The sequence below is a fragment of the Puntigrus tetrazona genome, unplaced genomic scaffold, assembly GCF_018831695.1.
Source record: "Puntigrus tetrazona isolate hp1 unplaced genomic scaffold, ASM1883169v1 S000000396, whole genome shotgun sequence".
Taxonomy (NCBI): Eukaryota; Metazoa; Chordata; class Actinopteri; order Cypriniformes; family Cyprinidae; genus Puntigrus; species Puntigrus tetrazona.
This window is the reverse complement of record NW_025048049.1, coordinates 1-26463: the sequence shown is the minus strand read 5'-3', so window position 1 is coordinate 26463 and position 26463 is coordinate 1. Positions and strand designations below refer to the sequence as shown.

Here is a 26463-nt window from a genome sequence, read left to right as displayed (position 1 = left end):
GGACCGCTTTGTGAGAAACTACATGTAAATGCAGTCACTCATTAATTCAAAGTCCATTTTCCAAGTTGCCACCATGCCTTGCACCCAAGCTCAAAATCATTTACGCCTTCACGTGTTCACAAAACACGTTTTTGTTTACATACACACACAGAAACGATTCGACCAAAAAAGGGAAACTCATGCCTTCAACGCTCAAACCGTTCTGATGGACACAAACACATTTCAGGGCCATTTGACGAACGGCGTATTCCAGATGTCGTCGAATCATAACGACTCCGACACATGATTCAGTATGCGGTTTTAATCGTGGAACATTTTGTGCAACAGTTAAATAGATTCCGTGAGCTACAGGGGAAAGAAAAACAAAACAAAACAAAAAACAGTCAACAGCTAACAGTGGAAAAGCAGAGAAGAGCATTTTTCAAATTTCATGCATTGAAGTAAGCAGCGCATCCTGTGCCGGGCCGGAAAATGTCAAAGGTCTAGCTTTGATAAATCACGTGTAAACAGTCGGTGCTGGTTTGGGTTCGTGTTCTTTGCACAAGATGATTTCGACAAGGCAATTCAACTCTACTCGTCTTATTATCGGATATGTGCTATCATTCTCTGCTCGCGTTTGGCACAGGCAACGACATCATGTCAACATGCCACAGAAAGCCTGATATTATAAATCTTTTCAAGTGTCATTTAAATTAAAGAGTCGTAAGACACATGGCGGAATGGAAACGTATGCAAGTGAGCTGCCCCGCAGGACTGGGTTTTTGCCATTCGTTTAGATCAGCAGCAAACGAATCAAATAAAAAAAAAAAAAAATCATCGAGTCGAGCGTACAATTTCCCACATTTCTGTGACATTACAAAAGTAAATGGTTTTTACAAATCTAGGCATTTATTAAAATATACTTTATAGTATGTCCACGGTGTAATAAAACGTATAAAATAGATCCTACAGTAATAAAAGTAGAAATATTTACTGAACATGTACATATCAGAGTCTGTACAGTGGAACGACTGTTCCGTTGTGATAATAATAATAATAATAATAATAATAATTCATATGGTCCAGGGTAAAGATCATAATTCATGACAGTCCGCAGCAGCCGCTGGCTATATGTTGGTAGAAGATCGCAGGATGTTGAATCGTTTCAGAGTCATGCGGATGAACCCAGGTCGTGGTTCACCTTTTCCAGGCGGTTCTCCAGAGACACCTAAAACCAAGAAGTTTGTGATGTTACACAGACGTTTTTCCACTGATGTCTTTTGTTACACATAATCATCTTTTAAATAAAAACAAAAATAAATTAAAAAATTCAATAACTTTAAGAAAATGTCAAATATGCAGCATAATGAAATATAACTGCTCATAACACGGTCTAATAAATTTATATATATATATATATATATATATATATATATATATATATATATATATATATATATATATATATATATATATATATATATATATATATATATATTTTTTTTTTAACAGAGCATTTAATAAATGAAACCAAAAATGTTACATTTTATACACGTTGTCTTTCTTTCTGGTATACATAAAACATTAAATGTAATTTATCCTTAAAAACACTTCCTATTATTGACAAACAGAGGTTTAAATGTTAACATTACCAAAAAAAGGTGTGATTATTGCTTTAAAAATAAAGTTTTATTATTTGTAGCAGTAGTACGGTTATCACATTGAATCTGACAGTCCACCGCACAACAGTAATGTATTTCTATCAAAGTTTCTACAAGTTAAACTTATTTTGATGGGTTGCTGTCAAGAGCTTTCAGCTGCTGTATGTGTGATATTACGTCGTTTTTCCCCAAATTAAACTGTACAATGCTATTGAAGGGACTCTCGGCAGCTGTGGAGATAATGCTGGTGATGTCAAACATTGCTGAAATCAAAGCGCTCTATGCATGATGTCAAATGCTTTACTGCAGCACTTCACCTCAGCATTGCACATCTCACAATACAGTTGACAAAACGATATCTCCGCTACGCTCAGCAATGAATGAATGACAGGCTTTCCATTGTAACATCATTCAAGCTAAATAACACTAATACTAGGATTCACATTATATCAGATCTTGTGGTAAACGTTTGCAAAAAATAAATATGAAAAAAAAAAAATAGATTTGCAGCTTTTGAGAATCAATAACGAATAGACCACATTTAAAAATAATAATTCTTTGCACAGCCCTGATCTATTTGCATGTGAATGGAAAGTGATTGTGTTCCCACCTCGTCTAACCTGGTCTGCAACGTGACCCGGGCCCCGGCTCCTGGAATCCGGCTCAGTGCTGCCTCGATCTGTGGAAAATAAATAAATATTGGGAGCAAGCGTCATAGCTTTTAGCAAATTGCTGGATGGAAACAGCTGAGATTAAACAACAGGGTTTTGAATTAGCACTCCTCGGCATGAATAGGAAAAGGGAAGCCTTGGCTAAAAATAGACGTGATTAACCAGCAGCGCTATAAAGACAGGTTATGTAATGTGTAGTGCTGAGGTCACAGCAGAAACATGCGCTCTGCCATTGATCGTCAGTCAGTCCGTGAGCGACTCACACGCTGTCCAAACACTCACGGGATGTTGTGACATGCCATCTATGAGCTTTCAGAGTTTCATCATGACTGTAGCATGTTTATTGATGAGCTAGAAATAATTAGAGTATTTAAAAAAAAAAAAAAATGCTAAAAAAAAAATTATACACACACATCAGTCAAAATAAGTGTGTGTATGTGTATATATATATATATATATATATATATATATATATATATATATATATATATATATATATATATATATATATATATATATATATATATATATATATATATATATATATATGTGTGTGTGTGTGTGTGTATATATATTTATGTATATGTATATGTGTGTGTGTGTGTGTACAATAAATACACGCTTGTATATTTGGTATAAATGATAAAAATATGAATATATATACATGCATATACATAAGTGTGTGTATTGTGTAAATTATGTAAACAATTATAAAATGAATTGTGATTAATCGGTTTGATTGCACTAGTGTGTGTGTGTGTGTGTGTGTGTGTGTGTATTATATATATATTTTTTCTCTAATCTCAAGAATAAATTAAAAAAATATAATAAAAATACAATCTTAAAAGCCACCTATTTTCACAATAAATTCTCGCAGACTGTGTGTCTTTGTTTAAAAATTATTATCATATTTCATCGTTTTTGTTCATTTACTTGCAAGGCTTTTCCCATTTTAACAATTAATTTTTCCAGATTTCTCAACTGTGCATAAGTAAAAATTAAGTAAACTAAAAATATCAAATTAAGTAAATACTTCATACAGTTTTTACTACATTATTAATATACTAATAATTTACTGCAGTAAATTATTAACTGGTTTAACATCATTACACGGCTGATATTTTAGAAGAAGGTCTCATGGGTAAAATTGAATTAATCTATTAAATGAACAATGCACCATATATTTTACAGCATTTGATCTTCAATCGAACAATCAGAATCAGGTGTTTTACAGAGCCATGTCATAACAGGAAATATCCCACAATCACCTGCTGCTTTTCCTGTGTGAGCTCATCAAAGAGGCGCTCTGCGTCAGCCAGAGACTGAATGCGAGGCTGACAGGAGAGGGCCGTCTCTTCACCGGCAGCTTCCTGTTCCTCCCAGCTGGGTCCGACCGCAGGCTCCTCAGACTCGCTGCTCTCTGCAGGCTCAGACGAGCCCACGCTGGACTGAGGGTTCACTGAGGAGGAAGTTCACAAAACACAAAGGTTTCCTGAGGAAATACCAGTGCTAACAGGGTTAAAGGGTAGCAAACGTGTAGTTTGTTTTTAGCTGCATCAACCTATATAAACTACAGAGTCAGAAAGGCTTTAAAATGTTTTTTGAAAGAAATTTCATGTTTACTATTTAACTGATCAAAAAAACCTGTAAAAATAGTAACAGTGAAATATTATTACAATTTGAAATACATTTTTTCTATTTGACTATATATGCTTTAAAATGTAATTTATTCCTATTTAGTAAAGCTGAATTTACTCCAGTCTTTAGTCTTCTTATTATCATCAGTGTTGAAAACAGTCCTTGATATTTGTTGGAACGCATGCTTAATAAAATCATGATAAAAGACCAGCATTTATCAGTAACATTATAAATGTTTTTAAAAGTAACATTTAAAATAAAAATTAATTATTTTAAATAATTAACTTTTAAACCCAAACTTTTAAATGGTAGTGTAAATGTTATAGTCAATAAACATAAAACAGACAAAAAAAACAAAAAAACAGACATAATATTTCTTTAAATGAAACTCTTTTTAATTCTGTTATATACAATAACACTTAAAAAATATAATAAAAAGAAATGTAATATTTTCAATGCTAAATAAAAATAAAAAGTATTATATAGTATCTAAATATAAAGGTAACTAATTTAATTTATTATAGCAATGAAAAAAAAATTGTTTTTTTATTGCTACAATAAATTAAATTAGTTACCTTTAAATTAGTTACCTTTATATATATATATATATATATATATATATATATATATATATATATATATATATATATATATATATATATATATATATATATATGTGAAAAAAACTATAATACCTTCCAGTCTGTCAGAAGCCTTAAACTGTAACCTCTTCCTTGGACTTGGATGGGATGGTAAGGAGGAGTTGATTCCATTTCGATCAAAAACATCAAACCTAAAGAAAAGGCAAATGTAACACATTACTTACTGACATCCGATCAGTGCGAATAGCAAGTGAGTCAGATAGCAGGACAGAAATGTTACCTGCTCTGCAGATGCTCTTGGGATGGAAGAGGGTGACCCAACGCGGTGGAGAAGTTCTCAGTCGGGCAGCGCTTGGGACTGGACTTGGCTGAGAGAGGCATGAGTAACGTGTCTCTCTTTGCTAACACAAACAACACATCCAGTCAGTAAAGACTGACTCTTCTTTAGCGCTTTTGAAAATGCACAACACTCAAATGCTACAGTTTTTGGTCACTCACTGGGTGTTGCGAGAGAAACGGCTCTCTGTGCTCTGGGGGGCAGAGACGATGACCGTGACCCTCTGGAGAGAGACTCCTCTGGGCCTCAGCACAGCTCCGCTCCGCTCCTCCACGCGTCTCTCACAGAACTCTCCACAAAAGCCACCGTAGGCCTTCTCCTAGCCAACCCTAAAGTGTAAGGAATATTTAAAAATATATCTATGGTTCAGAAGTTTCTAATATTTATCTAAAATTTCTAACACCCACACAGTAATCCACACTCTTCCTGTCCATTAATTAAAACAATAGTTCACCCAAAAATGGAAATTCCATCATCGTTTACTCACCCCGAGTAGTTTCTTTGTTCTGCGAACACAAAGGAAGACATTTTGAAGAAAGTTTGTAATCGGGTGCGTTTTGGGCCACCATTGACTTCTATAGTATGAAAAAAATCCTATGGAAGTCAATGGTGACCCAAAACAGTTTGGTTACAAACTTTTTTCAGTCGGTAATGATGTGAGTAAATGACAGATGACAGAATTTTCATTTTTGGGTGAACTATTCTTGTGAAATGAAACAGCAAAATGACTCCATAATCCGTAATAATAATAAAAAACTATTCCCTTTTGTCCTCTCGCATTACAATCCACCCACATATTTGTTTAAAAGCGGTTTCTGCTTGTAAACAGTTGTGTATATTTCTCTCCTGATTCAAAGAAGATGACTTTTTTAGGCAACGCTTTACAGTAAGGTTCATTGGTTAACAATAGTTAACATGAACAATACTTGTAGAGCAATTAGTTAATGCAAATTTATTAATGCATTATTAAAATGTTGTGCTTGTTAATCTTAGTTAATGCACTGTAATCTAATACGAAATCATAATGAGTTGTATTTTTATTAACAAGGATGAATAAACACGGCAATAAATGTATAGTTCATTGTTTGTTCGTGTTAGTTAAAACATTAATGTTAACAAATGACACCTTATTACCCCTTTTTCACCGGAGAAAACACTTTCATTCACAAGACGTTAACTGATGGACTGCAGTGGATTTCTTGTGGATTATTGTGATGTTTTTAACTGTTCTGGACTCTCATTCTGACGGCACCCATTCGTTTTGTGACATACTGGAGGAACCGCAGCCGTTCTTGGATAACGCGCGGCCCTCAGTGGTTTTGGTGTCCTCCATCTGTATCAGGGCCTTCATCATAGGCGTCAGGGGAACATCCCTCTTCCTCGCCTCTTCAGAGTAACCCTGAGTCGGTTCTCTCTCTGGTGGAGACAGCCGCCTGGTGACACGGGATACTTCAAGTCAGAAATTACCTTCTCAAAGCGAATGCACCGCAGCACGGAATGATAAAGAAAGGAATATTGTGCCGAACTATGAATAAAGCAGTACCCTCTAGCTCCAGATGTCTGTTCAGCTCTGTGACCAGCGCCGTTCCTCATGCCCACATCAACATCTCGCTGCCTTTTACTCGGTGAAAGCAGAAGATCGGGGTGGTGGAACAAACTGCAAAGATTCAATTTGTGTTTTGAGTAAAAGTATTTCAGGGATTTCATTTGAAGGTTGTTGTTGTTTTTTAATTCAAATCAAAGAAAGAAACGGTTAAGCCGTACACTAACAGCTGGCCATGAATCAATGAGTGTATACAGTTCAGATTTATTGTTGCGTTTTAGAGCCGTGATGAGTATGTGGTGTGTTTTATACCCTGCTCCAGATGGCTGTGAGTGGCTGTGGAGAGACTGACGCGTTTTAGCCAGATTTTCATGCTGTAGTTGTCGGACTTGAGTCTCTAGCTTAGCGATGACTCTACAAAACCACAGAGAAAAGACACAACAGGAAATCATGCAATATATTATATATATAACTATAGCATCAACATTACTACCAATGTTACATATATTACATGTAAACATAATGAACGATATCAACAAACCAAAATTATTTTAATTGTAATTATAATTGTAGTGCATGCATTTTAATTGTATCAGTAATTATGATAGATGTTATCATGCACAGTACTACACTTTAAAACAAATATGACTGTTTCTATAGACTTCCTGAATTTTACTGTATAATATGACCGGTAAAACTTTACAATAAAGGTTTATTTGTTAACATTAGTTAACAATATTAATAGGGATATACAGCACTTATTATATTAAGTTACAACATGCACTAATACATTATGAAAAATCTAATGTTGTATCTGTTTATTAATTATTTATCAGTGCACTATAAATTAGCGTGATTATTTTTACATAGTTTCATTTCAAAATGTTTATTGTTGGATATGATATTATCAAATGAGATTATTGTAAAGTGTTATCATATGACTTTTCCACCTACACACACACACATATATATTAGCTAAATATTAGATTTTACAATTACATGAAATAATACCATCTAACTTAGATGTTATAATGTACTTATTGCAGATTTGCATTGAAGAAACCTGATTACCTTTTCAGTTCTGATATTTGTTCATTGGCGTCAAAGAGCTTATTTTCAGTGGAGACCAACTTGTCCTGTTAGGAAAGAAACAGCTGAATAGTTTGTGCACTTCTATGTACTATTTGTATCATGTCAGATAAAAGCGGCTCTCACCTTTCGCTCCCTCGTGTTCCCTTCTCAGTGAATCATACTCGTGGAGGAGCTGCAAAAAAAAAAAAAAAAAAAAGACGGTGCATCATCACATTGACCTTTATGGTTAAATATAACAGAATAAGTGAAGTTTAAAGGATTCTGCTCCGCTCACATCCTGTAGCATCTTGTGTTCTTTCTTCATGCGGGCCTCTTTCTCATCCACCTCCTTGCAGGCGTTCTGCACGGCCTCCTCCAGTTGATGCAGGCGGTTCTTCAGTTTGGTCACAGTGGCATCTTTCTCCCGGCTGCTGTGTTTGGTCTCTTCTAACCGCTGCTGCAGGGCCTGGACTGTGGCGCTGGCCGCATGTCGTCGTATCGTTTCGGGCCATTCAGCCTGGCCAACATACAGATAAACTTGAGGTTAGCATGGTGCATTAACCACATTTCAACAATAAATCCAATCATTAAAGTTATTTTAAAGACATTTCCGAGGTTGCAGGTCAGGTGCCAATCCTTAAAATAAATACCTTCTAAAAAAATAATAATTATTAGTGTACAAATGACTCCAATATGACAAATAAAGAATAACTAGTCAGTATTAAATAACTAAAATATAATACTAACAATAAAAATACAATTTTAAAGCAGAACATATTAAGAAAAAAATGTTTTCTTTCCAATGCACATTTAATTTTCTTTTCTGTTGTTTCTGCTACTGTACCTTTAAGACTAAATATATGCAAATGAAATGTTATGATTAGCTAATCTATAGAAGCCCAGTCACTCACTAAATTATAATTTTGAGATAAAAGCCATAATTATTACATTTTAAAAAAATGTACTTCTCTCATTCAAGTTTTTATCTCAAAATTTTTACTTTTTACAAAGTCATAATTTCTGTAAAATAATTATGATGGTCAAAATTGAAATTAAGTAAAAAAAAAAAAAAAGATGCAGTCATAATTATTAACAAATATGTAATTATTACAAAAGTCAAAATTGAGAAGCCATAATTATGTTATAAAACATCACAATAATGAGATACTTTATCAAAAAAAAAAAAAAGGTTCTAATTTTGATGGTAAACAAAAATTTTAGATAAAAAGTCACACTAATGATATTTTAAAACTTAAAATTATGTGACACAATGTCATAATTATGACAAAGTCTGAATTATAACAAATACATCTCAACCACAAAGTTGAAATTGACATCAAAAATTGCAACTACGAATTATGAGATACAAAGTTAAATTATGACGGCCAAAACATAGTTTACAAGTTATAATTATGACATTAAAAACTTTAAATTATGAGATAAAAAAGGTCATAATTGTGCAATAAAAGACATTTGAACTTCCATAAGAACCTATCCTGATATTCCTTGCACTAATTACTGAATTTCTGTTTAGCTAGAGGTTGCTAGGATGTTTTAAGTGGTTGTTAGGGTGTTTCTAAGGTGGTTGCTAGGTCATTGCTGTACAGTTTGTCACGCAAGGTTGTACGTAATCTTTACACAGAGAACATTCCAGATATCTTTGATTATTAAAATGTTTACAAAATTATATACTTGTATATAATTTATACAGTTATGCCGACTTCAAGCACAATTGCCACGTCAACGTCACGAGTCTCTCTTTACACAAGCCACTCATGTATTTCCTGTCTCAGATGAAGGCGGTGACTCATACCAGCTGTCTCTCCAAGAGGTGGTTTTGATCTCCAGCTCTCGGATGCGCGCTTCGCCTCCGTTAACGCTGCGTTCCAGGTGCTGACATCTGCCAAACGATGATCAAAGACACAATCAGTCAGAGTTCATCGGACTCCGCCGATGACAAGAGTGTTTATCGTGCGTTAAACACCAGACACCAGATGTCGCCGAGCGCAGAGACAAACAACAGGCTGAAGACAGAACCAAATATACGTCAATATATCACATTAGATCCACCGTCCATTAACCAGAAAATAAACATGACTGAATGTTAGAAAACAGCAAGTATTCGGCACGACTCTAGTCTATCGATTAACATTACGAAGTGCGAGTCGGCTGAGAAATATACACAGATCACGCACCGCTTACAAGCGGAAACAAACCAAAACAAATACGTGGGTGGATCTGGACGTGAGAAGGACAAAATGAGATGGACTTTTTCACAGGAGGAAGCATTATTATGGATTATGTACTTGTGTTTGGCCAGAACAGACCGTCGGTGACGCTTAGGTAGGGCTTTTCTCTCAATAAATTCTTAATTTGCCGCTTATTAATAGTTAGCAGTAAAATTAGTTTAGGTGTTAGGTAGGATAAGGGATGTAGAATACGTTCATGAAGAATAAGGCATTCAATTATCACTAATAATTGTGACTAACATAAAACTGACATGTAATATCAGCTAATTTTCTAGTAATATGCCTGTTATTAAGCAACTAAATATGTGTTAACGTAAAACAGCTTTTTTATGCTTTTAATTGAAAGATATTAAGTGATATACTGGAGTGGTGTGTGATACTGTATGGGTTTTGGCGGCACCCATTCACTGCTGGAGATTTATTGGCGAGCAAAAGCGATATGATGCTAAATTTCTCCAAACCTGTTTTCATGAAGAAACAAACTTCTGTACATTATGGATGGATTTATTGTAACAATATTGTTTTTTCTTATTAAATGTCATCATGTAATCTAAAACGCTGCTTGAACAGTATGGATTCATGTTGTTTCTCACCTCTCGAGCAAGATTTTGTTGCTTTTCTCCATGTCAAGGGGCAAATTCACCAGATCTAGTTTCTCCTTTAGGGCACTGATCTCAGCCTCGTAGTATGCTCTGAGATCAGCTATGTGTGAGCATGTTTCTCTCTCAGGTTTTGCCTCAATCTAGAAAGATCAGACAAAGCAGGAGTTAGCATGGCAGCAGATAACACTGGATAGGTTCGGTAAAGTACTAAAATATGATCGATCAGTTACACTACAGCTCAAAAGGCTGCAATTATTTGATCAGTTGAAAACAGCAATATTGCGTAAATACTGAATGGAATTTGTTCCTGTGATCAAAGCTGAATTTTTATCATCACTACTCCAGCCTTCAGTCTCACATGCTCCTTCAGAAGTCATTCTTTCTAATATGCTGATTTCCTGCTCAAGTAACATTTCTGATTGAACAGAAAGTACAAAAAGAACAGCGGGTTTTGGAACAGAAAACTTTATAAATATTTTTACTGTAGTTTCTAATGTCATCAGTTTAATGCATATAATAATTTCTTGAATTACCATTCAAATGCATATTTTTAAAAGAAGTTAGTGTTAGACAATGTTTGTCTAAGGATAGTGAGAAGGTTAAAGGCAATTACTAAATGCCTCAGTAAATGCAATTTAGCTTTTTTTACATAAATAGTCCACTTTTCCTCCCGTCTTTACAATAAACTTCATTAGTTAACATAAACTAAGAATGAACAATGCTTCTACAGCATTTAATAAATCATTACTACTACATTATTAAAATCACAAGTTATGCGTGTTCATATTAATCAGCTAACATGAATGAATGATTGTATTTTTAGGAACCAAAATTAACAAAGATTAATAAATACTGTAGTAATTGTAGCGTTCATCAAGTTAGTTGATACATTAACTGACCTTTCACTTCTAAAAACATCTAAAAATAACCTTCCCCATAAAGAGCATATGGGAAGGGAAAATAATACTGATCAACAGATTTTGATAGTTATGCATTATTTTTTTTTATGTATTACAAACTATGCATTAACGTCTAAATATTGTGCAGTATTATAAATCTCTCTTTTCATCAGGTTTTGCATTCGTTAATGTTTATTTGATCGTTATGGATTTTTGTGACTAAGCTTTTCAAAAAAATATTTGACTTCACGATGGCGTGTGATGTTAACTTTGAGTGGGATTTTCACGACTCTTACAGCGAGAGAACAACCGGGTCCTCCAGCGAGGTTGTGCGCTCCAGTTTCTCTGAGCCGCTTCTGCTGGGTTTGTACATCTCCTGAGCAGACGGTCCTCTGGGCTGTCACGGTGACCGTGGCAGTGTGGCTGCCCTCATCTTCACTGTTGGCCTGGTTGCTCTCTCGTCGCCGCCGCCGAGGAGGAGCGTCGATCGGGCGCCTGCTGTGCAGACAGACTGCTGGCGTTGGACATGCAGTCGGTGTCGCTGTGGCTGCGCAGGGCCATGGGTCGGGACTGGACGGGCGCTCGCTGCTGCCGGACAGGCCCGGACCTGCACAGACGGGCTGCTGAAGTGGGGCGGCGTGAAGCCTGACGTGCGATCGAGTGCTTCACATGCACCGTGGAGTCCAGAGTCAACACCTGGGTGAGGGGCGAGAAGTAGGGCGTTCCGCTCACTAATTAAGTCTTGTGTTAATTGGCTCTGCTCTGACCTGAGGAGACGAGGTGGATGAGTTGATTAAGGAGTCCCATTCGCGGCCTTTGGGATCGGCTCTCTTGCTCTGGTAGATCTCCCTCAGAGACAGGCGGTTCTCATCTGAGTCTGTGTGACACAGGACAACTCGTTTTAAGCCTGCTGCATAATACGTGCTATACAAACGTAAGGCCTTAAAAATCATAACTTCTCTAAAAAGCCTGTCGCACACATTCTACAACATGACTCCTGTCATCTGACTGACAGCTTATACTTTTAAGCAAGTAAAATGCTTTTAGTATGACTGTAAAAAAAGTCAGGTTGTGGTTCACATGTCTTTGCTGTGAAATCTGTACTGAATTTTATAGAGCAACCCTAAGAATAAAGGCCATTGCACTCTGGGTCTGAAAGTTCTGCATGTGATTTTTACATAATAGTCATCCTTTTCATCAAAGCGCATGCTACGAATGCAATAATGCTGAATTTATTTTTAATGATGGATGAACGTTTCGGAGACGGTGTGTATAAATGCGACTGAAAGCGGCGTGAGGTTGAATTTTATTTTTCAACGTGCATTTTCAGTATGCAATAACTTTTATATTGCATGTGTTATTTAAAAGTGAACACTTACTGCTGTAACAACTTTACTTTTTACATTTCAGAAAAAACTGTGTATATGCATATGAAATATGATCCATCAGGTGTTTGAGAACCATTACATTTGTTCATTATACGTTTTGAAACTACAGAGCAAAACTAGGCAAGTGAATCTCTGCTTATTCAGACATATCTATGGAGAATTGTTTTTTATTAATCTTTTTGGCCATGTAAATGTCAGCATAATCATCTTGAGTATGAGCTCCATATTCTCACTCCTTCACACTATACTGTAACTTAGTGTACTATAACCAGTGAAACTAACCAAAACTTGTAGTTGTGAAACAATTATAGGTTGCAAAGTGACAGGTAATGAATTAAAAAATAAATATTATAACATTTATTTGTGTGATTTATACTATTCTGTCCATTACTCTACTACTATTGTTTTGATGCATAGCTGCTGTTTTGATGCATTTAAGATAATAGCATTGCTATAGTTTCTCCTAAAGACTAAGTGAATAACATTTTACCTGCATTAGGACAAAGGAAGCTTTTTCAAAGTTGTCAGGTAGAGGGCGATATAACTCACTCTCATCCAGTTTCCAGTATGACAGGCCTGGAAAATCAAAGGCGATATGAATATGTGCATAGCAATTTCACAATAACTTCAATCTAAAGCCAATTATACAAACCCCTTCCAAACAGAACATTACGCGATTACAACTCCTCCTGAAATGAATCAGATACATAATCAGCATGAAAGTCTCCTGTGTGCTGCTGGACAGACAGCAGAGCTTGATTCTTAGTGAAATGTGTTACCTGGAGGCTTCAGACACCAGACTGTCACTTCTCTTAGAGGCAATAGATTTGTGGAGGCTGCTTGCATCCACGCTGAGAAAAAAGGCAGAAAACAAAAGATTATTGTACTCAGAAAGCAATTTTAACACACACAGAGGCTTCTAGGAACATTCACTGTAATAAGCTGAGCGGTGGACGCTTTATCTTATCTCCGAAACAGCAAATGATGCACAATTCGAATGGTTTGTCCAAGATGCACGACGGAAACATTGACCAATTTTAAACCTGTCGCTTTCTGCATTGAAATATAGAATCTAGCACGATGCATATATAGTAAAAGATATTTTACAGTAGAAAAAGATGTTTGACAGGTTTACTGTTTGAATTGGTTAAAAATATTCTTTGTTATCATATATAAAGATCCCTGCTGCTCATGATTAAAAGCAATTTAAAAATAATCATTCAATGTTTAGTATGTGCTTACATCAGGTACGTGATCTGTGTGTGCTTAGGCGAGATCCTGCTCCTGCTGTGCTCTGTCCTGCTCCTCTGCATGCCTGACGTCGGTGTGGTGTGGTCTCTGCTCTTTCTCTGCCTGTGTTTTTGCCTTTGGGCCCAGGAGGTCAGGGATTGACTACACAGCATATAACATCTTATGTAATTAAACGATTCATTATAACTAATGCGACTTCGAAGCACGTGATACTACTACTTTTTAGATTTTCACTACATGTTTTATTGCTATTTATATTTATATATATTTATATATATATATATATATATATATATATATATATATATATATATATATATATATATATATATAGTGCTAAATGATTAATTGTGATTAATCACATCCAAAATAAAAGTTTTTGTTTACATAATGTGTGTGCTGTATACATGTATTATGTGCACATACATATACAAAACACACACTTGCATGTATACATTTCAGAAAAATTTCTGCTACATTAACTATATGGATATATTTATTTATTTATAACACAAATTATATAAATAGACATGTAAATACTATATATAGTATGCATATTTTATATATAATTAATGTGTTAATGTATTTAATACACATGTTATGCAAACAAAAACTTTAATTTAGTATTAATGGAATTGATATAGATTTAAAATTGAGATTTATACATCATCCAAGAGGTGTAAAAATCTAAGTATTGAGAAAACTGTTCAAGTTTTTATCAAAGCATACTACTCATCAAAATTAAGTTTTGATATATTTATGGCAAGAAATGTACAAAATATCTTAATGGAACATGATGTTCACTGTAATGACTTTTGCCAGAAAAAGAAAAATCTAGAATTCACGCAAAATGTACTTGCTTTACTTTACAAATATACCTAATAGCGCTACTTAGGTTTGTGGATTCAGGGTCACATTTTGACTTAAAAATCAAGCAAATCCTCAAAAATTAGTTTTAGATAAACATGCATTTCATTTTTGGGCACATTCATTTACTTTCGTCCATTATTTCAGTTTTGATGACTACATTCACACTCACAGCCACGTGTAATCTACCTTAGCCTTACTCTCTGTTTATCAGCCATAAAGTGCACTGTCTCCAGTCGCCTGGAGCTTGTCACGCCTCTGCTCAGCGGGTTCTGGCCCAGAGGGCTCGCAGTGGCAGGTATGGGTGATGGTGTAAGAGTCCCGTCCTGCTGGTTCGGAGACCACAGCGCCTCGTCCCTCCCCTCCCGTGGAACTGGGACGCCCTGTTTTCTAACCCATGCTCCCAGGTGGAAAGAGTCCCGTACCACTGCTCCCAGCACAGTAAAACCATCCCCCTCCTCTGAGGTCTCCTGAGGGAGCAGGTGAGCTGCGGGGGTGATGGACGAAGGTGCTCTCCACCGGGTCCTCGAGAGAAGCTGGGTTCTTACTGGGCTCCAGGAGAGTGAGTTCTGTGTGCTGATTTGGCGGTTCTGTAACTGCTAATGCTCAATTTCATCCTATGAGCTGGAAGGAAACACACGAGGCCATCAAGGACAGAATTAAACAAATTTATTAGTGAATTCGGATATTGATCAATACTCCCAGATTAAGGCCGAAACACGCTGTACAGAAGTACGCAAATTGCAAGCATGAGGTCAGTGTATTGAAAGTTACAGTTATTACTGAATTGATCTATAGTTGTGTCTTTAAATTGCCCGTGGTACAAAGTGCCACCTATGATATCCAGCGATGCTGAAAACGTGGGATTTGAAATCTTGGAATATCCCATTTAAAAAGCGGAATCGCGGTTCAACGCGGAATGTCATGGAATTGATCAAAATGTGGATGAAATAATCAAAAGTAGGTCAAATAGACAAAATCAAATCACGATAGGGACTAGTATCTGTAAACATTGAGCCAGAAGTTTGAATCCTGTAAGCCATGTTCTGCGTTTCTCTGTGTCTTTTGTTTACTAAATAAGTGTGGGCAAGTGGCCTTTCGCTGTGATGTGTCAGCATCTGCCATCTCTCAGTGAGGACACATAAATACATCTCCAGAACTGCTCTGAGAGTCACTTCACTTGAGCATTTTACTATTTATAAAACACCGTCATAAATCTTTACTTTACTTACGACAAAATAAAACATCGTTTAATTATATTAATTCAGTACAAATTCAGTTTGGGTGAAACTTGTTCACTGTTTTCTTACTTCTATTACTTGTGGATATAAATAATGATATTTTATACAGTCAATACAATAATATATTTTTATACAGTCAGTTTGCTCAGTTTTAACTAACCTGCTTAAAGTTCAGTATTAAAAAAATATTCTGAATGCAGACATGAATAATACTGTAATTTTAAAATAGTACTGTCGTATAAATGTATCATTATTATATTATATTATTTTTCTTAGGAAATTATGTGAAATAGTATGGTTACAAAATAAATATTTATTGTATTTTGTATATTACACATTATATTTATGTAAATATCAATTTCACAATTATCTTTCAAAAATATATTTACATTCAAATAAAGCTCACATTATGCCTAATCACAGCTATATAATAATTTTTTAAAAAAAATTAAGAGACACTAGAGATTGGCAGATCCAGATTAAAAACACAATGCATCAGATAAAAGCACAACACTTGAACTCTCTGCAACACAAACAGTAACTTTGATAACAGTCCAGACAGGGTCCTTTTGAGAAACATACCTGTATTTGGCACTGGTACTGCTCCTGCTGAGCAGGATTTGCTCTTGATATTGCTTTTCCACCAACTGAAAGAGATGAAGCCACCGACCCTGTTGGAAGGAGAGGAACACTGTCAAAAACAGATTCTCTGGACGCACTGTTTGGCGATTAATGCTAAGACATGAACAAATTAGTGCGTTTTGGTTACTATAGGCTAGTAGTTTCACAGCTAGTAAACTTTACAGACGTGATTGTCTTGATTATCTCAACATTTTTAAAGTCGGATGAACATATGAAATTCTTTATAGTACATCCAAGTGTAACGGATTATCCACAGTGCTAGAAATTGGAGTTGTGAAGCATTTTGATAAATATATGCACATATTCATAGTGTTTTTATTTTTATTTAAGCAATTGCATGTTTTAATAAATCTATCATGACAATAACATTTTATCACAGCAACTAATTCTAATATTTATATTTCAACAACAAATTGATTTAAAACAATTATATATTTTAAAAAGTTAATCTGAATATATTAAATATACATATAAAATTACAAATAAAAATATATTAAATATACATATAAAATTACAAATAAATATATTAAATATACATATAAAATTACAAATATATATATATATATATATATATATATATATATATATATATATATATATATATATATATATATATATATATATATATATATATATATATATATATATATATATATATATATATATTTATTTTTTTTTTCATGCCAACTCTAAATGATCTCATTTGTGATGTCAGTGGATCAGCTGCATTGTGGGATGTTCTCCAAAGCTCAGGCGTGGCTGCTGCGGTCTCGACTCCTACGTGGAGACCTCAGACGATGGCCCAGGAAACCTGGGGCCGTGACGGCATGAGGGAACTGACAGTGTGGTCTCGAGGGCATCTCGCGCACCTCACGGTTCTTCCAGATCTCAGGGTCGGTCTCTTCGCTGCTCTGGATCCCTGGACCAGGGCACCTGAGAGTCTCGATGGAGCTGGGGTTGATGAAGGCAAACTTCTCCCTGAGCTGAATTCCTCTCTCGGTCACGAGACACAGATTCCCAAAGCATGTGACACGAACAAAGACTGATTATAAGTCAAGCATCAACCTGAGGGCTTGTTGTGGATTTAAGCAGCTTATTGACAACATCTTTGCAAAGAGCGAAACATCACAAACTTTATTTTTGGTTCAGTTTTCAGCAAAATAAAAAATAGAAAACGCTGGCTTGTATGAAAAATTTTGTTTCAATGCGTCACTAATAATACCTAAAATAAGCACATATTAAATACATGTAAGTTTCATATGCCCATTTCAGGCCTCAGGAAACTTCTAAATGACTCTAATTTGTGATCTCAGCTGCATTGTAGGGAAGTTCTGTCACAACTCTGAGTATGTACACAAAAATGAAAAAGCAGACAATTCTGAATGCAACAACACGTTATCAAGTAGGACGGAAGAGATATGGTTTAACTGAAATATAAACCGAAGATAGCTTACAAAACTAATGAACAAATTTAGAAAAACCTTTGTACAGTTGAACTGCAATATACAACCTATTAATATATTGTTTTGTTTAAATGTTAAATTAGCTTTTATTTTACTGTGAAATATTATTGCAAAAAGTAATATATATATATATATATATATATATATATATATATATATATATATATATATATATATATATGTGTGTGTGTGTGTGTGTGTGTGTGTGTGTGTGTGTGTGTGTGTGTAAAGATAGTCATATAAATTTATATTTATGACTATATATAAATATATATATTTATATATTACAAATCATGCAATAAACATTAACAACAAACATGGAGCTACTTAAAATAGTTTTGTTTTTTTGGTTTTTACTCATTTACTCAGCCTTAAGTTGTTCAAGTAGGAATCTTTATAGTTAAAAGAGGTTATTTTTAAGGATGAGTTTAACTCAACGTGTTAATCTCTTATACTATGAAGTGGAAAAAAAAAGAAGAACTTTTAATTTTTTTTTTTTCAGGATTTCTATTTTGGGTGATCTATCCGCTTATACATCAAGCCAAATGCCCATAGCCTGCTTCTTGAGCCTCAGAATTGTTGTGGATTTAAAGCAGCTTATTTTACGGTCTCTTTTGCGAAGACAGAAACTTACAGCGCTAAAGGCACCTTTATTTTGTTGGAAATGTTGCATGCTGGTGTGGTGGAGGGTCTGTTTTTCTCCTTCTGTGGTCTGAAGGAAGCCCTCGGCGTGGACGCAGCGCTCCTCTTCGGGAGACCCGATACGGTGTCCTCAGAGGGAGACGGCGAGGCCTGGCTTCTCCTTCCCGCCATTGGCACTGATCTGTCGTGGCTCAAGGCCACTGAGCTGGGACACGTCCTCAGAGATGCTGTCATCTGTGGGGACATGCTTAAACAGCCGATGGACAGAGACTGTGTGCTGTTTAAAATAATGAAGTAAAAAGAGAGGACGAAACAGTGTCAAACAAAAGCAAACACGTAAAGCAACTAGGCTCCAAACCTACATCGTTTGAATTTCCAGCCCTCATCTTTAACCAGTAAGCCACCTGTTCAGAAACAAATTCAGAAATATTTTACGCATGAGCTCATACTAAATTAATAAATTGCGTAAAGAACATATGCGTGATGTTTAAAAAAATACTAGAAATTGTAACGATTCATTCTTACGCATTCAAAAATATTTCATGATGTTGCAAAAACTATGCTTTTTGGAAAAGAACACTTCTGCATATTCTTAAGAAGGAGAACTTAATACAGAAATAATGTGCTTTCTTTTAGTGAACTTTGTTAGATGAAAATGTATTAGTTTAAATTTATGTCTAAATGCAATTAGTTTACTTTAGAAAGCTTTTAGACATACTTAAGTACATCTGTACATGTAATTTCACAATTGTTAATACTGTCTTTGAAATATAGCTACACTATAAAGTGTACTGCTAAGTGAACTGACAAGCATTTATGGTAATATGAAATTAATTTTCATTATCATTTTGAATCTTGTCCCATATTAAAATCCATTTAAACAATTTTGTGATAACGTATCATTAAATTAACAGAAAACAGTATGAATTCAGTTCATTAAATGCACGACAGAATACAGTAAAAAATTATAATCCACTAGTTTACATTATATTCAACACATTTATATATATATATATATATATATATATATATATATATATTTTTTTTTTTTTTTTTTTTTTTTTTTTTTTTTTTTTTATTAAAGCACGATTTAAAAGGTAAAAACTAATGACTTATGACTTTACTACAAAGTGCGGTGTGTTCAAAAAAAAACATTCACATAAGTACATCTCTTTAAATGCACTTAAGTGGCTTTATTGCATTGCATTAATAGTATATTATCTGCAAGTGCAGTTGAGAAATATACTTTTAAGATTTTAAGTGTACTACAAGTGTGCATTCAGTACAATTGCTAACCACTTTCTTTTCACATGCATTTTGTGTATTATTGACCTGACATTAATACAATCCCACTAAAAATGCAAGCAAGAGATGAAAACTACACAAAAACAGTTATAAGCGCTACGTTACAACGACGTTATAAAGGCTTAATTATCAAAAATGCAAACTAAGAAAGGAAAATTAAAGCATTTATCCTTTTATAAAATGACCGGCTAAGGTATAAACAAAGACACAGCTGTCAGGACTGTCAGGACATCATGGGCAATATCTGGTGCAATTCATTGTTTGCATGCAGTCGGACAGCAACGGATATATCCACACAACAAATGCCATTCATTGCCACGAACTTGATGGAGATCGACAGCAAGTTATAAGAGCTGATAAAAGCCATAAGCACACGCATTTGATCATCACATCATAAAACGACACAAAGCCAGCCTGGCAACACAAAAACCCAGCCGGTGGCGTGTTTCCTACGGCGTGGTGTTTTAATAAATGCCAAGCAGGCTTGTAGATGTGGACATGCAGCAAAACACAGACTCGCTATGGCGCTTCCTGTTCTGTTCGCGCGCGCACACACTCACTCACACACACATACACAGAGCACGCATCACCCTGCAGCCGCATCCCTTCTCGCTCCAAAACACAAGCGCCGACCTGTTCGCCGCCGTGACAATAAGCCCCGAGTACTGCGTGTCACTTACTTGTTACTTTTTATCATCGCTTGTTCTCCCATTTTGACATTTCCCTTACGCGCCGCGCGCGCACTCTCTCCTTTCTCCTCATCTGTCACTGACTGCTCTCGCTCAACCTTCTAACGTTCTGCAACTAACGACGACACACTGCGCCGCGAAACGCCATTGGCGGATTGAGTTCGAAAGGCGCGACTTGATTGGCCAGCGTGAATTGTGGACGTCACTTCGCGCTCTGCGATTGGCTCTTCGCTGATTCTGCGCATTTTGGCGGGCAGCAACAGAGGTTCTGGATTGGTTCCTTTGTGTAAATCGCCATCGGCCTGTGTATGCCTCTGGAAGAAATAGCATTAAATACTAAAAATGAAAACATTAATAACAATTATTATTATTTTATTTCCCAATTTCATGCAGAACACAATATAAAAATAATAAAACTAAATATAAATATATATTTGTATTGCTCTCTTTGTAAGCTTTACGAATAAAAAGAAAAACTGCGTTATTGCGGTCATGAAAACCCTTTTTGTTTTAACTTAATGAAAAACTTGAGCATAATCAAAATTTTATAATCAATCAGAAATTACACTCATGCATTACCATACTATTAAACTGAGTAAAAAAATTAAAAACAATTTTCACAATGCAAAATTTCTTTGTATTTAATATGGTTCATCTTATATTTATTCATTTTTTGTATAAATATAATTTATCAAACACACACACATGTATATGTGTGTATATGTATAAGTGTATATATTGTTTGTTTAAATTAGTTTTTTATTTTATTGTGAAACATTATTGCAAAAGTAATATTTATTATTGTGTTTGTTTACTCTGTTGATTTTAATAATATATATATATATATATATATATATATATATATATATATATATATATATATACATACACACACACACACATATACATATACACACACACATTATATGCATGCATCTTTTATTGTACGTGATATGTGCATTTCATTCTCTTCATATTCATTTTATTCAACTTCATGATCAACTTACGTGTGAGCATAGCTATACAGCAACACAATAAACAAAAGTGTTTCATACACAATGAATGTCATATTTATTGACAGATATACAAAATTCAAAAGAGTGACCTTTTTTGTCTCTTACATAGAAAATACATTGTATTGGCACAAGGTAATAAATACAAATAAAGACGAAAAAGTAATGGCATCACTATGTCATTTTTCAGTATCTCCCGATTAAAGAAACCTCACCTATCCATTAGTGCGCTCCAAAGAAAAAAATACTGACCTTATCCTGAGACTCATTTCTAAAAGCACAACTCACTTAACTCCTGTAAAGCCATGCAGATTCACTGTAGGGACCTTTCTATCCGTTGCATGCATTTTTGCTTATTTGTTCTTAAACATACTATGTTGTCCAAAAGAAATGAAGTATATAAAAAAAAAAATTAAAATAAAATCAAATGGCAACAGTTCCGATTCTTTGTATTTATAAATCAGAAGATATATTCTCTGAATGGTGCCTTATTCTCCAAACCGCAGATGAAAAGCGTAACTCAGAATATAAATGCTCCGTTTTTTGATTGTTTTATCCTCAAGGAAAGGTATGCATGACTTCACAAGTGATACAGTTCTTTTTCCCAGCCGCATGGAGAGAACGCTGAAGGAGGCGCGCAGGATCTGCAGCATTTTCTCTCTGTCTCTGCCAGACACTCCCGAACAAGCTCCTCTGGCATGAATGATACTCATACATGACACGCACAGAAAACCACAAGAGAGGGGGTTTTTTCTGTTAAGGCTTCCGGATAGTGCATTTACGCTTAGGAAGCAGGTTTAAACATTTTGTCCACAAACCTCTTGTTGTCTGGCTTTATGCTTTTACCTCACCGACACGTCGGGCCTTATTTCTTTCCCAAGCTCTTCAATAATGGCGTAGGAGTTCAGCATATTTACCTTGAGGTACTTGGTTTCCATTTGGACCTAAACAGGAAAAAGTGTGTTGTTAAGACGGGAATGAGTTGAATAAAAATAAAAATACAAGAATTTATTTGTATTTACGTGCTTTAATTTGACCGCTTTTGCATTTGTGTCGGTTTGGTCATTTACTAGCTAATGCCTGGCAGTTTTTCTAGGTTTTAGTTATTTTATTTGTTTAGTTATTATTATGGCTACATTTAAATTATATTCCATGTTTTTGTCCTTTTTATTAGCTTGTGTTTTACAAGTCTGTGTAATTTTATTTTAAAATGTAGTTGTTATTTCAGTACATCAAGTTTGTCGCTTTATACTTAAATATTAATACATCAATTAAATTAAAGTTTTATTATTTTTTGCTTTAATGTTTAATTTTTCATTAGTCGCCCTAATGTCTACAGTTTTTTTAGTTATATTAGTGTTTAAATTAAAGCTGAACGTTTTTTTTTTTTTTTTAATTTATAATTTGAACTCAATTTTTTTTTACTTTTTGTTTAAATGCTTAGCTTTTTGTAATTTAGTTTTTTTCCATTTTTTGTTAAATCTCCCTTTGCTACGCCTACACAGTTTTTCGTGGTCAGATCTGAAGTTTAGTTTTTTACGCATCGAAAGTTAAGCTAAAAATGAGAAACGCTGCTTCCGGCGAGAGAAGCAAACATTTTTTTTTTTTTTTGCCAAAGCTTGTTTTAAGCAGGCTTTGTTAAAGAGAACTATAAATAAACATAAATGCACCTGGGTGGAATCCTAACGAAGGCGCCCAAAGTCGTTCAGAATGGGCTTTGAGGATCGTATCGTGGCCATTGAAGATGGAGAGGGAATGTTTCGTCGAAGCAACACCACACGTCTCAACTGCATGAGCCAAACAACTTCACGATTCGCGCAAACGCATTATTTTTGACACATACGTGCATTTGCCCAACTGATCTTTTGTCTCAAAGCTCGCCTACCTGCGTGACAACTCTGTCTCCTGGCCTCGGCGCGACGCAGGCACGCCTCCGCCGTTAGGTGTCCCAAAAGCTAATAAAAACGGCACGTCTGAATCCGATCAATCAAACAGTCGCAAGAGACAATCATGGAGTAAAACGGCACGGCCGATCTCAGCCGCCAAAAGGATCTATTTTTATCACACCCAGCGGCCTACGCAAACCCCATCCACACACGGCATGACGCGGGACCCTTCTCGGGAAGACCTCCCAAACATGCACCTCACGCCGATATTTAGCCCTAGCGAAGGCGAGGGAATGCGCCACCAGTAATAATGGCGGATGTGAAGGATCTGACCTGCAGCGACTGCACCTGGACAAAAACTACAATACGGCTTTTCCTGCGCATTCTTTCCTCACGCCAATTTCATATATCTGACCAAAATGCACTCCAAGACCGAGAGTTTCCACGCTTTTTCGGCATACCTTGGTTCCTTGTGAAGTTCCCGAAGGTGTTGATGGAGATTGGGCTTGTAAGACACCTGAAGAGATAATAAATGAGAGAAATAAAATTGTCCCTAAAATCAGCGGAGCGTCCGTCTCGCAGAGACACTTTTTTGCTTACAGCGACAGCACCGGCAAATATGGCCGCGTCACCTCATGACACCTGCTAATTGTCCATCATCACAAAGAACTCCAGACAACAATACACAATTAATGAAAAAATAAAGCGCAAAGGTCCATCGTCACGTGACAACCGGCAGTTGGCAAAATCACAATAAAAAAAAAAACAATGCCGCGCGTGGATCACGAAGATTTAGACCTTTTTGTAGTAGATTTTACTTTAGGATTTTTTTCAGTTTTAATGGAAAAACTTTTTTTTTTTTTGCAATGAAACACTTTTTTTACGTTTCACTTAAGATGTACATTTGCAGGATTTTAAACTAAACTCAAGCGGTATGAACAATTTGTAAAGCTTTAATCCAAACTTTTTTCTTTTTTACAAACGCTTTTTTAACGTTTCACTTAAGGTGTAACATTTGGTAATTTTAGGAACTAAAAACCTAAGCGGTATGAATCAATTGTAAAGCAAACTAAACTTTTTTGTTTGCATTTTGTAAAACTAAATAAAACATTATTTTACAGCGCGCATGTCTGACCTTTTTTACGCTTTGAAATGCACCAGATACTACATATAAAAGATTTTGCCTAATTGCTGCCTCTTCGCCATTCCTTACCACACTGAAAAAGCAATGCACATCATAAAAAAAAAAATAAAAAAAGTGTCCACCTAAAGTAAACACACTAAAATCATAATCCATAACATTTAGTTTGGTTCATATGCAAGAGGCAGAGACCATAAAACACCAAATTTTTCCATAGACACTTCGTACAATGCAGGATCCATCAGGCAAATCATGCAAGGATGAATGACATTATAAACTTTTAGAGGCTGCAACATCTATAATCTAGCAAAATACATTTCAGATGATGCAACTATACATCGGTAGATATATGGACTGAATGCTGCACAACCTGCACATTTAGCAGTAGAGTCAGAGGTTTTATTCATTAACAATGGAGCACGTAAATCAGCAAAAGAAATAGAAAAACTGAGCAAAAGTTGACGATGGCCTGCTGGAGACATTATGTAATCACGCACAACCAAACGGAAGCAAAGAAAAAAACAAAACAAAAAAAAAAACTGCTGACTCGCTAGCGTAAACTAAACGAAATCCGCAATGTCAACCCATGCAACGTGTCTCTGATCCGGAAGTCTCAGGTTATGTGCGCCCAACCCAGCCACTTCCTGCAGGCTTTTTGTAAAACTGGGACTGTGCTGGTGGTGAATAAGCAGCGTGCCTGAGAGCATGCTGGGTCAGAAGGGGCTGTAGGTGGGGACAGATGGAGGCCAGGCGAGACGAGAAAAGGAGGGAAAAAGAAACTAGATTGCAGTCAACCCGAGCGCTGGTCCTGTGTACATAGTAGTGGATTCAGACACTCGTGTCGATGGAAACATTGCGCCGTCGTGGTAGCAGACTGGAGGCTGGGCGCGAAAACGCCCAAGTATCGTCCAGCCTCTGCTCTCCCAGTGCGGTTTCCACGCGCAGTGAGTTCGATCTCCGTAGCCTTGCACCAACGGAACCTCGAACCTGTAACATAACACACATGAGCACCGCTGCGCGCGCCGGTGATGATGCGGTCACTGGCCCACGACGCCGCATCTGCCCTAAAGCGCAGGGGTGTTTGTGTCACGCTATGCTGACTGTGTGGTTGATGCTCTGCGGGTGATGTTGTTGCCACATTTGCTGCTGCTGCACGGCGAGCTGCTGAGACTGATCGGATGATACAGATGTTGACTCAGCGGACAGTCAAAGTGAACAGATCAGACCTGAGAAGCCAAAAGCAAAAACTGGTTGAAAAAAGTTTTTAAAAAAGGCACCGTGAAATCAATTTGTTCCCATTATTCTTTGTTTTGTTTGTTAAAATTGTATTAGAATTTAAAGAAAACATGAATTAAAATGTATTGTTTTGATATCTGCACTTTGACTACCTGTTTGTTAATACTTTGTTTTTATGCACCTGGAAACTTATTGGCTCTTATTTAAAAAAAAGAAAAGACAAATTACACACAACTTAAGTCATTTATTTAATTTGTGACTAACAAAATGTTGTTGTTTTTTTTTTATTTTTAGAAATGAACCATTTTGAAAACGTTTTCTAACTTTATTTAAACCAATAGCATAATAATTATATTATGAAACTAAATTTAATAATAATTTTTCTAAGTTATTTTTTTTTTTTTATTCTAGATTCCATTTTAAATCTAACTGAAAAATAATTTAATG

The 26463-nt window shown here is 35.6% G+C and overlaps 1 pseudogene; it reads right to left on the bottom strand.

The window, feature by feature from the left end:
- Positions 1–289: 289 nt before the first annotated feature.
- LOC122333793 lies at positions 290–25950 on the bottom strand (annotated as a pseudogene).
- Positions 25951–26463: the final 513 nt, after the last annotated feature.